Below are 13,178 nucleotides of genomic sequence, written 5' to 3'. Positions count from 1 at the left end.
ACTCTTACAAGTCAATCTTCACCTTTTCGTAAAACAATCTGTAACCTTATGTACATTTTATTTCTGTGACATAATTCTTCATCAACACACTGGTTTTGTGTATCTCTATAGTTCGGAATTGGGGGAAAAAATCCTCAGGGCTTCCTGATGCCTTTTATGAATTGTAAATCCCAAATATTCCTTCAAGTATCTGTTTCCATTTTGCTTCACTAACCACCGTCCTGTTAAAATCCTTCCAGCTACAGTTCTCCTGGTATCTGGTTTCTAAACCTCAAGAGCAAGCTCAATTCTTGAGGACCTGTTTTGCTCTGCTTCTTATCAATTCACTAATAGGACACCTGCCAAATATAGCCAGAGCGACTTCATGCTCACAAGAGCTCTTGCTTCCCACGTTTGGGGTGAGATAGCAGCAAGCAGAAGCACCTCACACCCGTGATTGACCTTTCTCTATGGTTAGATGATGTCTGCTCCGCGGTGCAGAGGATACATTGAGAGGACGCATTGACACGCATTCAGATGCGTCAGGGACTGTGGAAAGGTAGCAGCCTCCAGGGTAAGTGCACAGTGGTCTGTTTGTGTTTGTTTTTGTTTTTGAGACATCCATTCCATGGGGAATATCTTCTTGTGAAGAGTGGCTGTCATTCCTTAAGTAATAAAGACAAGGAAGCTCAGAAACTGTATCCTGTTGCCCATAGTCCCATGCTTAGAAGGAAGCCCACACCGACTTCCATGCTCTGCTGTTGTGATCTTCAAATTCTTAATAACATTTGAACCAGGGGCTCTGTAACCATGTAGCTGGTGCTGGGTACGTGATTTTGTGTTTTGTATCTGATGCCACCTCCAGGTGTGCTGGTTTCCCTTTAGCACGACCATATGTCTGGGCCCTTTGTGAATCAGCTTCTTTGGGGCCCAGGAGAGGACACAGAACCCAAAGCTGGAACTCAAGGGGAGCCTGATGTTATAGCCACAATGTCAAGCCTTGAGTTGGGGCCTGGCAGGCCCAGAAGTGGGCTTCACATCTGTGCCTGGGACTTTGCTGGTCTAGGAGACAGAAGACCATACCATCCAGGGCAATGGTGGCAGGTGAGGCCAGAACAAAAGGGGTATTTTCCAGTTCAAGGCTCATGTTCTGAGGGCTCGACACTGGGTCCAGGGAACCCTTCTCCCAACATGGAATGATTGCTCAATGATGTCACCATTGCTTATGGTCTGCTCAGCTTCAGCACACAGTGTGTGAACATGAAGCCCAACTTTGTATGCATCTGATAGGAACACAAAATAATTTCCTTGGAGATGATGACTTTTTGTCAAAACTTCATTATAAAATAATTTGAATGAATGGGTTCAGGAGAAAATAAGTGAAATAAAATGAGTAAATAAATTTCGTTTTAAGATTTTATTTATTCATGAGATACACACACACACAGAGAGAGAGAGAGAGAGGCAGAGACACAGGCAGAGGGAGAAGCAGGCTCCATGCAGGAGCCTGATGTGGGACTCGATCCCGGGTCTCCAGGATCACTCTCTGAGCTGAAGGTGGCACTAAACGACTGAGCCACCCAGGTTGCCCGAGTAGATAAGTTTTATAGAAACAGCTTCAAGCATCTCAAAAGAGCTTTTGATGATCATTTTATCAAACCATCTATCTATAGATAGAATTGTCCCTAACATGGATCATGTATTTCATGTGATTTCAAGCTCCCTTTAACTATAGAACTTTCTAGAAGCACCGCCTTCTCTTAAATATATTTAGATGTGTACTAAAGAGAAATTGTTTTAATGGGCAGAGACTTTATTATTTTTTTAAAGATTTTATTTATTAATTTGAGAGAGATAAAGAGAGCACTAGCTAGTGAGGGGAGAGGCAGAGGGAGAGGGAAAGAAAGAAGCAGATGCCTGGTTGAGCAAGGAGCCCGATGTGGGGCTTGAACTCAGGACTCTAGGATCATGACCTGAGCCAAAAGCAGCCAAAAAACTATTGATAGGATCATTTAAAGTGTGTAATTCTTATGGTATATCATTAAAATGTTAATAAAGTTGATGTTAAAATGCCTAAGAAGGGATGTTACATGCTCTGGTTAATCTCCTAAGATTCATTGGGCATAAATATTTCCATTTCTGTGATAGCTATAGGAGTGTAAAATGTGTCCATACCTACCTTTGTTCATAGGAAATGGTGGAAAAAACTATCAGACATTATCAAAAGGAATCATGATATCCAGATTCTTATTATGTGCTAGGTAGGTACTTTATGCTTATTAAATTTTTACACAGCCCTTAGAGTTGGTATGATGGCTGATTTTTACGTGTTAATTTGACCAGGCCACAGATATGTGGCTAAACATCATTCTGGGTGCTCCTGAGGGGGTGTTTTTGGGTGTGATTAACATTTAAATAGGTAGATTTTAACATTAGGTGAGAATAACATTTTAATCAATAAAGTAAAGCAGGGGGCAGCCCCGGTGGTGCAGCGGTTTAGCACCGCCTGCAGCTCAGGTCGTGATCCTGGGGACCCTGGATCGAATCCCATGTCAGGCTCCCTGCATGGAGCCTGCTTCTCCCTCTGCCTGTGCCTCTGCCCCCCGCCCCCCTGTGTGTCTCTGTAAATAAATAAATAAAATATTTTTAAAAATTTTTAAAAAATAAAGCAGGTTGCCTTCCATAATGCGGGTGGGCCTCATCGAATCAGTTGAAGACCTGAATAGAACCAAAAGATGGATTCCGCCCCAGGTAAGAGAGAACTGTCCAGCTGATGGCCTTTGAACTTGAACATGGGCTCTCCCTGGGTCTTCAGCACCACCAGCCCAGCTTACAGATATTGGACTTATTGGCCTCCACAACTATGCGAATTGATTCTCTAAAATAAATAAATTGTGTGTGTGTGTGTGTGTGTGTGTGTGTGTGTGTAATCTGTTTTGCTTCTCCGGTGTACTCCAAGCGATACCGATGGATATTTACGCTCATTTTATATGTGAAAATTCTTAGCCCATCATGTCAAGTAACTGATCTCAGGTCTTGACTAACTGGTTGTGTTGGAACTGGAGCCAGAGCCAGATCTACACGGTACCTAGTTGGGAGTCTTTCTCCACCCCACTTTCTCCCACATAAACTGATCTCTGCAACAATTTCATTAGAGCCAGGCAGGCTAGGACGTGGAGCAACATTCTGGTTTTGAGGGTGGGCGTCTCCATGGACATGCACGATAGCATAGAGATGTAAACACAGTGCTCAAGAGTCCGTTAGACCGGCTTTGAACCCCGTTTCTGCATCCGACCAGCTATTTGATTTGGTCAAGTTCTCTAACTTCAGGGCAAATCCCCTCATCTTTAAAATGAGAGCAGAAACCGTATTTGTCTCTTAGACTTTTTTTTTTTCTTCTGATAATTAATGGAAATTTTGCAAGTAAAGGACTTTTATTTGGCCTGTGGTAAGTTGTCAATACATGATAGTGTTATTTTCTTCCGTGAGTCTCTACCCGCAGCAGGGCTGAACCGTGTCTGTTCATTAACATATTCAGCACTTGCAGTTTTGTGAGTCACCTGCTCTCATGGGACAGATGGGTCCAATAGAAATCGTCAAATATTTAAGCTAAATATTATACGTTTACTACAGCAGATCTTAAAACTCTCAAAGACAAGAACTGTACTGAATTGCACTTTCTATTTTATGCGATACAGTATTTTATACAGAGGAAGGGACCCAAAACCAGAGAGTAAAAGAGACTAGGAAATAATAATGAGTATCCATGGTTCTTTCCCTCACCATAGATTGCAGCATATGCAGGAACCCAGAATTTTTTCCTTGCAAACATCCCATTCCCTTTGACATGCAGCTGGAAGAACACAGCTCGAAGAACACTGCCCTTTTCTCTCTTTATTTATTGATTGATTGATTGATTTTTGTTGTTGTTGTTGTTACAGTGGAGGATCAATGGCTATTCTTCACCTTGAAGTCATATTCCTTGAAGCTGTCAGGGAAGAGGTTATGATAATCACATATGGTGCGTGATCTTTCCTGCTCTGCTAATCTGGACTGGAGAAGGGAAACCAGATGAGGGGATGACAGTTTGATGTGGGGGGGGGGGAACACAGGTGTCATGGGACAGAACTGTTCCTTGCTCTGCTGGTTATGAAATATGAGACCGGGGAAAGCTGCTTCCCCTCATGTATGTAAACAGGTAAAATAACACTTCTCTTGCATGATTTCTGTGAGCATTAGGACATGCCACACACGAAGGCCGCAGGAGGAGCATCTGGGAGAGGCCGTCTGCTTTACCTGGGCCCGGGCCACTGTGGTTGGCACCGCCACCCTCGCCATCACTTCCTGAGCTGGAGGGGTGGAAGGTTTTTGTGCAGAAGCCTGCCGATCGTGCAGGGCTGTGCCAAGCTGCTGGCACAGAGATATAGGGCTGAGTCTCCTGGCTCCAGGGAGTTCATCTCCAGCTGGGAGCTGTAGTTACTGAACTGCTGCACTGAGAATCTTGCCGGGATGTCTCCTTTGTCTCTCTCTTCCCTATTGTAATACTGAATGAGAAACCGGGGACCCTGGCCCAGGGCCTGTTGGTACCAGTACACAGATAGGTGTCCAGAGATAAGGGAACATCTCAGGGTCACTGTCTGTCCTCTTGCTTTGATCATGTGTCTTGGAGTTTGGATGACCTCAGACTCCACGGGGCCTGCTGGGGAGGAGAGAGAAAGGAGCTGAGGGTAGAGCATGGGAGGAAGCCTCCAGCAGCAGCCATCACCAGCAAGCCTGTATCGCAGGGGTGGCAAATGCGTATCAGGCTTTCTCACAGCGCCTGCAACTCACCGGCTCCCAGGAGACAAAGGGCCACACAGCAGAGAAGCCTGGAGCCCATGGCAGCCCTGGGAAGCTGATAGCCTCCCCGCTCGGGGCTGGGGTCTGCTGGGGTGAGCAGTTTCAGGTGCTGAACCTCCCATTTCCCTGATAGGACTACTTGCCTATGATGTCACCACTGTGTCTGCGGGCTACCTTCTGGTCTAGTACCAAAGGCTACTTTGCCAGGACTCAGGATCCGCTACTCTCCGCGCTATTCCTTGTCCTGCCCAGTGCCTCCACAAGGGGTGAGTGCAAGGTGAGCATGTCCTAATATTCACCTAATATTTCCCTCTGCCTGCCCCTGCCTGACTCTAATTACCTGGCCCTTGGGGCTCCACTTCCCTTCCAGGCACAGAGAGTATCTCCTTGGTGCATTCTGAGGTTCAAGGCGTGTCCTCTTCTTGGCCAGCGAGGAGCCCGTGTTAGCTCCATGTGTCCCAGGACCCACTCAGTGAACTCAAACCGCCTGATGCAAGCAGGTAGCCAAGAATTCCTTTCCAATGTTCTCTCCTGGGCCACTGTCTCAAACCCTCTGTGGGGACACCTTGCCCTAATGTGGGGGCACAGTTCCTCCATGTGGCTGATGGCTCGCAGTCTCACGGATGCACACCTTCTATCTAAATCAAGGACAAACCCGCCGCCCCTCCCACATGCTTTCTCCTGCTTCCCCAGCCCGGCTGATTAAGGAGTAATCTTCAAATCCACCCTTAGCCTGCGAAGGCAAAAGATTATCTGAACCAACATTTTGATTATGAAGGAAATAATTGCTTCCCCATTGCAATTAGTATGCTATAATGAAAGAGGCAAGTCAGAATAATATGAGCCATAAAAATAAACACTCTGATGATCTCATGTGGATCCAGCCTGGAGACACTATATTCCATACGTCCCCCTGATTAACCAGATCCATGTGTTTCCAGATTTTGTATATAAATTAATAATTACCAAATTTTAAATAGCACATCTTATAAATAGGGTTTCTCTATTTTACCTATTTACTTTTGAACTTACAAAACCATAAATAAACCCTGTCAGCTATAGTCACTGTAGGTCCAGTTGGGCCTGACGTTCACAATCATTACACAGACGTACTGTGAGTCCTATGCTGTGACCCAATGCCTCTTCATAAAGTCCATCCAGAGAGAAGCTATTCCTATTTTGTGTGTCTCCACAAGAAAAACACACTCACATGCATACACATGCATACACACGTGCACACACGTGTATGCACACAATTACCCTTTAATTGGCAAGGATGTCAAGGTTTTATTACCAAGCACAGCAATTTTTCTTTATCTCTTTCTCAGATTCATTTCCAAGAAGCACCCTTGATGATGGCAAGAGATGTTTCTAAGGATGTAGTGGTAGCTGGTGAAGGAAAATTCTTTACCAGATCATGATACCAGTAACTGTGACTGTAACATAATTTTCTGTTCCAAAAACAACATTAGCATATTTCGGCTGTAGATTCCATTAGGCTTCTTTACAGTACTGGTCGTCAGTCCTGGCTATGAAAACAAAACTGCTCAGAATATTGCAGAAGTCGGAGGGAGAGCCAAGATTACCTTACATCCCAGGTAAGAGGAGATCCCTGTGAAGGAAAACATTTCGTGATTAATAATATTCCAAGGTCAAGGTTCTATGTGGGTGGTCATTCATTCATTCATTTCACAATGTCAAAGAATATCAAGTATACACTTGGCTTTTCCTATGGAAATAAAGAGAGCAACATTGCTATTATGAACTTAATTGTGTCCCCCCCCCCCAAATTCATACATTGAATGTGACTATAACCCGCAATGTGAGGGTATCTGGAGGTAAGATCTTTAGGGAGGCAGTTAGGCTAAATGAGGTAGTGAGTGTGGGACCAAGAGGACTGATGTCCTAATGAAGAGGAAGAGGCACCAGAGAACCCTTTCTCTGTCCTCACACAAGCACATAGCGAGAAAGCAATTGCCTGTAAGCCAGGAATAACAGAGCACTCCCCCAAATTAACCCGACGGCCCCTTGATCTTGGACTTCCAACCTGCAGGACTGTGAGAAAATACATATCTATTGTTTGAGCATTCCCAGTCTGTGGTATTTTGTTAGAGCAGCCTGAGCAGACTATTAATGTCATGGAATGTCTGGGTGAGAAGCAATGTATGAGCCAGTCCCTGAAAGATGACTGCTATCTGGCCATGTTTGGGCAGCAGAGAAGGGCCCAGAGAATAGCAGATGCAGATGCAGAGGATTTAAAAGAGCGATTTGGTCACAGAGAACGAGGCATCCAGAGACTGCCAAGAAGTGACGTTCTGAAGCTAATAGCAGCTGGGCGATGACGTGTGGAAAGCTATTCCAGGGAAGCAGAACTGATCTTGGGGGGAACTGGAGAGCCTTTGCCTGTTTGTGATCAGGGGAGGCATGCCCGCCTCTGCGGGGGGACGGCAAGCCAGGGATGAGAAGTCCAGAAGGCAGGTCAGAATCAGCTCCAGGGTTCTCAGGGGACGTCTTGGTTCCCACGAGCCTGTCCTTGCCTGGGGCCCACACAGGGTGATGTGGTTGCTGTAAGGCCTCGCTTTGTATTTTCCGGGTATTGGAGACTCAGAGGAGTGAGAAAAGAGATTACATGACCAATAACATAGTTTTGTTTTGTTTTGTTTTGTTTTGTTTTGTTTTAAGATTTTATTTATTTATTCATGAGAGACACAGAGAGACACAGGCAGAGGGAGAAGCAGGCTCCATGCAGGGAGCCCAACACGGGACTCAATCCCAGGTCTCTGGGATCATGCCCTGGGCTGAAGACGGCCCCAAACCGCTGACCCACCCGGGCTGCCCAGTGACATAGTTTTTCATAATTTTGTAGCTCTATCTCTATTCTCAACCATCCATAATCGTATTTTCTCATCTAGACTTTCCCTAAAATCTCAATTTTTTTTTCTCCCTGTATTCTATAAAACAAATCTCTGGAACTCTACCTTTTAGCTACATATTTATCAAGCAATTCTGATCCCCAAATGAATTCTCCCTCCCGAAAACAGGGTGCCAGCTATGAAATTGCAAATTGCTCCTTAGGCTTGCAGTATAGAGTGGCAGGCCAGGAAGGTAATTTTTTCTTTTTTTCAGGAAGGTAATTTTGAAGTGAGCCTCTGGATGCAGCAGCAGCAGCAGCAGCAGCCTCTGAAGGGAGCCTGCTGTCCTGTTGACCTTGAGTGGGAGAGGAGCCAGAGGCTGCCCTTGGCAGGACCCGAAACCCTTTCTCTTTCCCGCCTCCCAGGTCTGCAGCCCTGAGGCTGCTCCACGCTCGGGCAGGAAGGTGTGCGCACGGAGCGCTGGTGACCCTGCAGGGCTGCGCCCAGCTGTGGGCACAGAGACCACGGCCGAGTCCAGTGTCCAGGAAGTTCAGAGTGATAGTCACTGAACTGCTGCATTGAGGATTAATCCAAGGAAGTGGCCTTTTGCTCTCTGTAACTCATGGAAATAAGCTGGGGGCCCTGCCCCAGGGCCTGTTGGTATCAAGACACACTGGGCTGCCCAGAGATTGGGGAATGTCTCGGTGTCACTTGCTGTCCTCCTGCTTGGATCAGGTGTCTTGGTGTTTGGGTGACTCCAGCCTTCACTGGGCCTGGGAGAGAAGAACACAGGGGTTGGGGAAAGAACATGAGACAGATCCTGACAGTGCCAAGGATTCGGGTGCCATCAGGCTGAGAACAGAGATGTCCCCGCCTGTTTCAAGGACATACTTGCTCCCAGGAGACAGAGGTCCACACAGCAGGGAAGACTGTAGCCCATGGCAGGTAGGGGAGCACTGGCCAAGTTCCTTCCTGCTCAGGGGTCTGGTCCTGTGAGAGCTGAAGACCTGGGCATCCCTTCTCTGGAGTTGAGGCAAAAATGTCACTGCTCTGCTGTCACTGTCTTTCCTGGTTCCCATGAACCTGGCCTCTCTTGCCAGCTCCCTGGCTAGCCTGATGCAGGAGCCCTGTTTTGTCCTGCAAAACCTTTTATGTAACTGCAGGGAGCAGGGCTGGATGGACGGTCCAGGCTGCCTAGGTTTAGGCCACATGCCTGTGTGCACAGCTTCTGTGCGTTTCCTTCCAGGTGTTCCTCTCCCTGTCCCTGTCCCTGCCCGGAGCATGCTGTGTGCCCCCTCCCAGGACCACCCTTCATTTCCCCTTGCAAGCTCTGAAAGACTCCCTAATCCCAGACCTGAAGTTCTAGCACCCTAATGGGACAGCACCACGGCAAATTACTGTTTACAGCTTTAAGCCTTGGAGTGCATAAAAGCAGCAAACAAGGCTATTCTTTAACCCTCCAGGTCCCAGGTGGCTGGCTCCGGCCCCTTGCTCTGTCCTAGCAACTTTTGGAACTCAGCAGTTCCACAATGCCCCATGTGACATATTGGGCAGTAATCGAGATACTGCCTTTGCTGTGATCCGAAAGTCTTAGGGTGTATTTGAATTAGGGACTCTTACCCTTTGCCTACTGCACTATTTTTGCTTTCTTCCTCCACCCCCAGCAGATTAAAAAAAAAAAAAAAGACAAAAGGCAGCCCTAGCTGCATAGAAATAAAAATAAAGGTGACTGGAGGGATGGTTGTGCTTTGGAAAAAATTCTGAGTCAGTTTAGCCTGAGTTAGGGGGTGTTGCTTAAGGAGGAACCGTGACAGAGATTACAGGGAGAGACAGCCTTTCTTATCGCAGATGGACTCCCAGGGAGCTTTGGATGACTAATAATTAACGGAAGTTGGTTTTGCTCTGATGATTCCAAACAGTTTGCTCAGGACAGATCAATCAGACAGGTCTATTTGCAAGGTGCCTGCTAATCAGCTCACCCCAAATAAGGAAAATAATACTGTTACCTTACTGCTAGAGAATTTCTTTCTTTCTTTCTTTTTTAAAAGATTTTATTTTTAAGTAGTTTCTACACCCAATGTGAGACTGGAACTCACACCCTGAAGGTCAAGAGTCTCTCACTCCACCAACTCAGCCAGCCAGGTGCCCCTAGAGAACTTGTTTCTTTCTCTTCTAACTTTTTAGAAACCTTCTTTTTGCTTCCATTCACTGATAATAGAATGCCCACTCCCCATATAGGAGAAGATGTGTGTATGTGATTAAATTGATCTAAGCTTTCTTCATGGTCCACGTAGGAAATAAAATATTCTTACCCTCTGTACAGAATGCTAGGAAGGAGAGGCCAGTCTGGATTAATGTGAAGTTTAAAAATAAATAAATAAACAGAGGAATTTGGGAAAACAGAATCTGAAGATTTGAATTCCTAAATCAGTTAATTTCCACCCAGTTGCTACTTCTGACTTTGTTTACTTCCAATGTAAATTTTTAAAAATATTTACATTTGACTTAAGAGCTATTAAATTTCGAATAGCACTATTTATAGGGTGAATATAGATATTCTAATATAATGTATCTCTTGACTTTCTAAATCCAAAGGCAAACAATCTCATCAAATACCACTGAGAAGAGAGCCCTGATACATTTGCATCTGACATTGACGGTCACCAGCTCTGGTGCCAATGAGCTATGATCAGTGACCCCTTTTAAAGATGCCACCCAGAGGAGGAAAATGCTACTCAGAGTGAATCTTCGTGGATATAAACCAGATAAAATTATCTCAAGCCCAGATGGCAATGTTCTTTAACTGAATACTTTTTATGAATTTGTGCATATGTAACTCATTAAAACCTTTTATAACAGCAGCTGATGTGTCTCACGGAGTTTCTGACGGTAGATAAGGAGAAACTTCTACAGAAATACATATAAATACAAACAGTATAAGTCACACTAGGAAAATATAATTTTTTTGCTTTAAGGAATTCCTGGAATTTTTTGATTCAATTAGATAAAATTTCTGGATTGCCAATCAATCCTTAATTATAAATACAACCAGAATATGTAAGATTGCTTTAGAAGTACCTGAGAACCTATGATAAATAGCCATTCTATTTCAGACAAGAGGAACCCAGCAGGTACTATAAAGATTGGTCCTCTATACTTTTAACATTGCAAAGCAGCAGCATCTCCTGTCTTTTCCCCGGGGGAACCTTATGAGGCAAGAAGCAAATATGAATACTAGAGATTAACCAAAAACTAAGAGAATATTCTGGAAGGACTGAGCCATTTTGGGTTGGACTCTAAAAGAAAGATATCCAACTGGCCAATGTACGTCCCCAGAATGGGAGTTGTTGGACCGTATGAACCAAGAATTTAAAACAAGTATGACAAATAATGAAGATCTGCAATATAAACAAGAAAGTAAAAGATGTCAAGCACATAAGAATGCATAGGGCCAATTTATTGGAGATCTTAACAGTAACATACCTAGCATATTTTACATTGGCATTTCCAACTGTTTTATTATGGGGAAGAATATTCATGTCATCTGACCCTCTAAGAGAAGCCAACGCCTCATATAAACACTAGGAGTTTTCATCCAGTAGGAACTAATAAGAATTATTACTTTCCTAAAATAATGACTTATCCTCAGGGGCTTTTTTTCCTGCTTTCTTAAAAACAAGACTTCAGCTAATAAATTTGTAATCTAGGTAAGACCTGGGAAATTCTCTCTTCTGTAAAAACTAGGTGGAATTTCCTAGAGCTTTCAAAATTGTGGAAATCCCAAGTCCAGATTTCTGATCACTCCCATGGACGATTGTTTTCTCCTGGCCTTCTCTAACCTAGCACTCCAACTGGCCATGAAGCAGAGACTTTTTTTACTCCTACAATAAGATCATGCACATCAGGGGATCCCTGGGTGGCTCAGCGGTTTAGTGCTTGCCTTTGGCCTAGGGTGTGATCCTGGATACCCGGGATTGAGTCCCATGTTGGGCTCCTTGCATGGAGCCTGCTTCTCCCTCCTCCTGTGTCTTTGCCCCTCTCTCTCTCTCTCTCTATGTCTATCATGAATACATTTTTAAAAAATCTTTAAGAAAATCATGCACATCAATAATTACAAAGTTTCATAGAATCCACTGAAGATTTGAGGAAGTGCTGCAGAGGATTCATACAGTACAGAATGCAGATCTTCACCATTTCCCTCCCATCTTTAATCATGACAGCCCCTTCCAAGACTTTCCAGGGTCTCAGGTTCTTCTGCCTGCATTATATAGAACCATGCCCTTGGGGTTTTCCTTCTATTTCTAGCAGTTACATTAAAATAATCCCATCACGGGGTGCCTGAGTGGCTCGGTCAGCTGAGGTTGTGATCTCAGGGTCCTGGGATAGAGCTCCTGTGCTCTTGGGCTCCTTGCTCAGTGGGGAGTCTGCTTCTCCCTCTCCCTCTGCCTCTCCTCTGCTCATGCTCTCTCACTCTCTCTTTCTCTTAAATAAATAAATAAATAAATAAATAAATAAATAAATAAATAAATAAAATATTTTGTAGAATATTCCCATTGACAGTATTCTGAGAATACTGAAATGGGGTGCAAGCTATTAGGACACTAAAATCTTAGTTTTTCTACATTCAAAATTATGGCTAACCAACCTTTCTTTCTTGAATGGAACTCATCTTTATTCAAAGATCGTCTTTTCTAAGTTTTAATTTACAGTGTTTTTTATTTTTATTGTGATTCAATGTGTATAACATAAAACTTAGCACTTTCAAGTCTACAGTGCAGGGGCATTAATTACATTCACATTCTGGTGACACCATCACCACCATCCCTGTCTAGAACCCTCTCTTCTTCCCCATCCAGAACTCTATATTCATCAAACACTACTTCTTCCCCCTCCCCTATCCAAGCCCAGGAACCACCCCATTGCCTGCCCATACTATTTTCCTCAGTGGCTGTACTATTTTATGGTCCTCTCAGCAGTGCAAATAAAGTCCCATATCTTCACCACCTCATCAACACTTCTTTTGTTTTCCCCTTCAATGTTTTACCCATGCTACGTGGTATGATGCTCTTGAATGTTTGAAGTGAATGGGAAGGCAGAGTGAGGTTCTCTTTTATTTTTACTGTGGTTGCTATTTTAAAAGTGCTACTTTTCAAAACTCAAATCTCAAGTCAACATTGGTCTCCAAAATGTTGGCAAGTAGTTACCATCTGTAAAATCTACTCGTTGAGAAACCGCTGTACTTGAAGACTAGTAGACAGTCTTCCTCACATGGACTGGATATTAGAAAACAAAATTCTAGCCTCAGTATCACTAGAGGTGGTAAGGACCAGGTGAATTGGATGATGACGTGGAGGCAAGTCTTTATGAAGTGAGCACAGGGCGTGCACTAACCCCTGACAACCTCACGGCTCGCCTGGAGGGTGCTTCCACAAGGGGTAAAGAGCACCAACTGAAATTCAACAAGAGGCCTGTTTAAAATTCACAGCTGGTGGGTGAGAGGGGGCCAGA

General features: G+C 44.4%; 1 long non-coding RNA gene across 2 annotated transcripts; it reads left to right on the top strand.

Annotated features, from left to right (window-relative positions):
- The first annotated feature begins 355 nt into the window (after window positions 1–355).
- Window positions 356–10,531, top strand: LOC140605262 (uncharacterized). 2 transcript variants are annotated; one of them, XR_012007964.1, is made up of 6 exons: window positions 356–553; window positions 3,921–4,000; window positions 4,952–5,095; window positions 5,189–5,318; window positions 6,147–6,416; window positions 10,266–10,531. It is a non-coding gene; the product is annotated as an uncharacterized lncRNA (long non-coding RNA). The 2 variants fall into 2 exon arrangements; XR_012007965.1 differs by lacking the exon at window positions 3,921–4,000 and having other exon boundaries at window positions 359–553.
- Window positions 10,532–13,178: the final 2,647 nt, after the last annotated feature.

The sequence above is a fragment of the Canis lupus genome, chromosome 15 (assembly GCF_048164855.1).
Source record: "Canis lupus baileyi chromosome 15, mCanLup2.hap1, whole genome shotgun sequence".
Classification (NCBI taxonomy): Eukaryota; Metazoa; Chordata; class Mammalia; order Carnivora; family Canidae; genus Canis; species Canis lupus.
The sequence above is the reverse complement of the archived record's forward strand: the minus strand, read 5'-3'. Positions and strand labels throughout refer to the sequence as shown.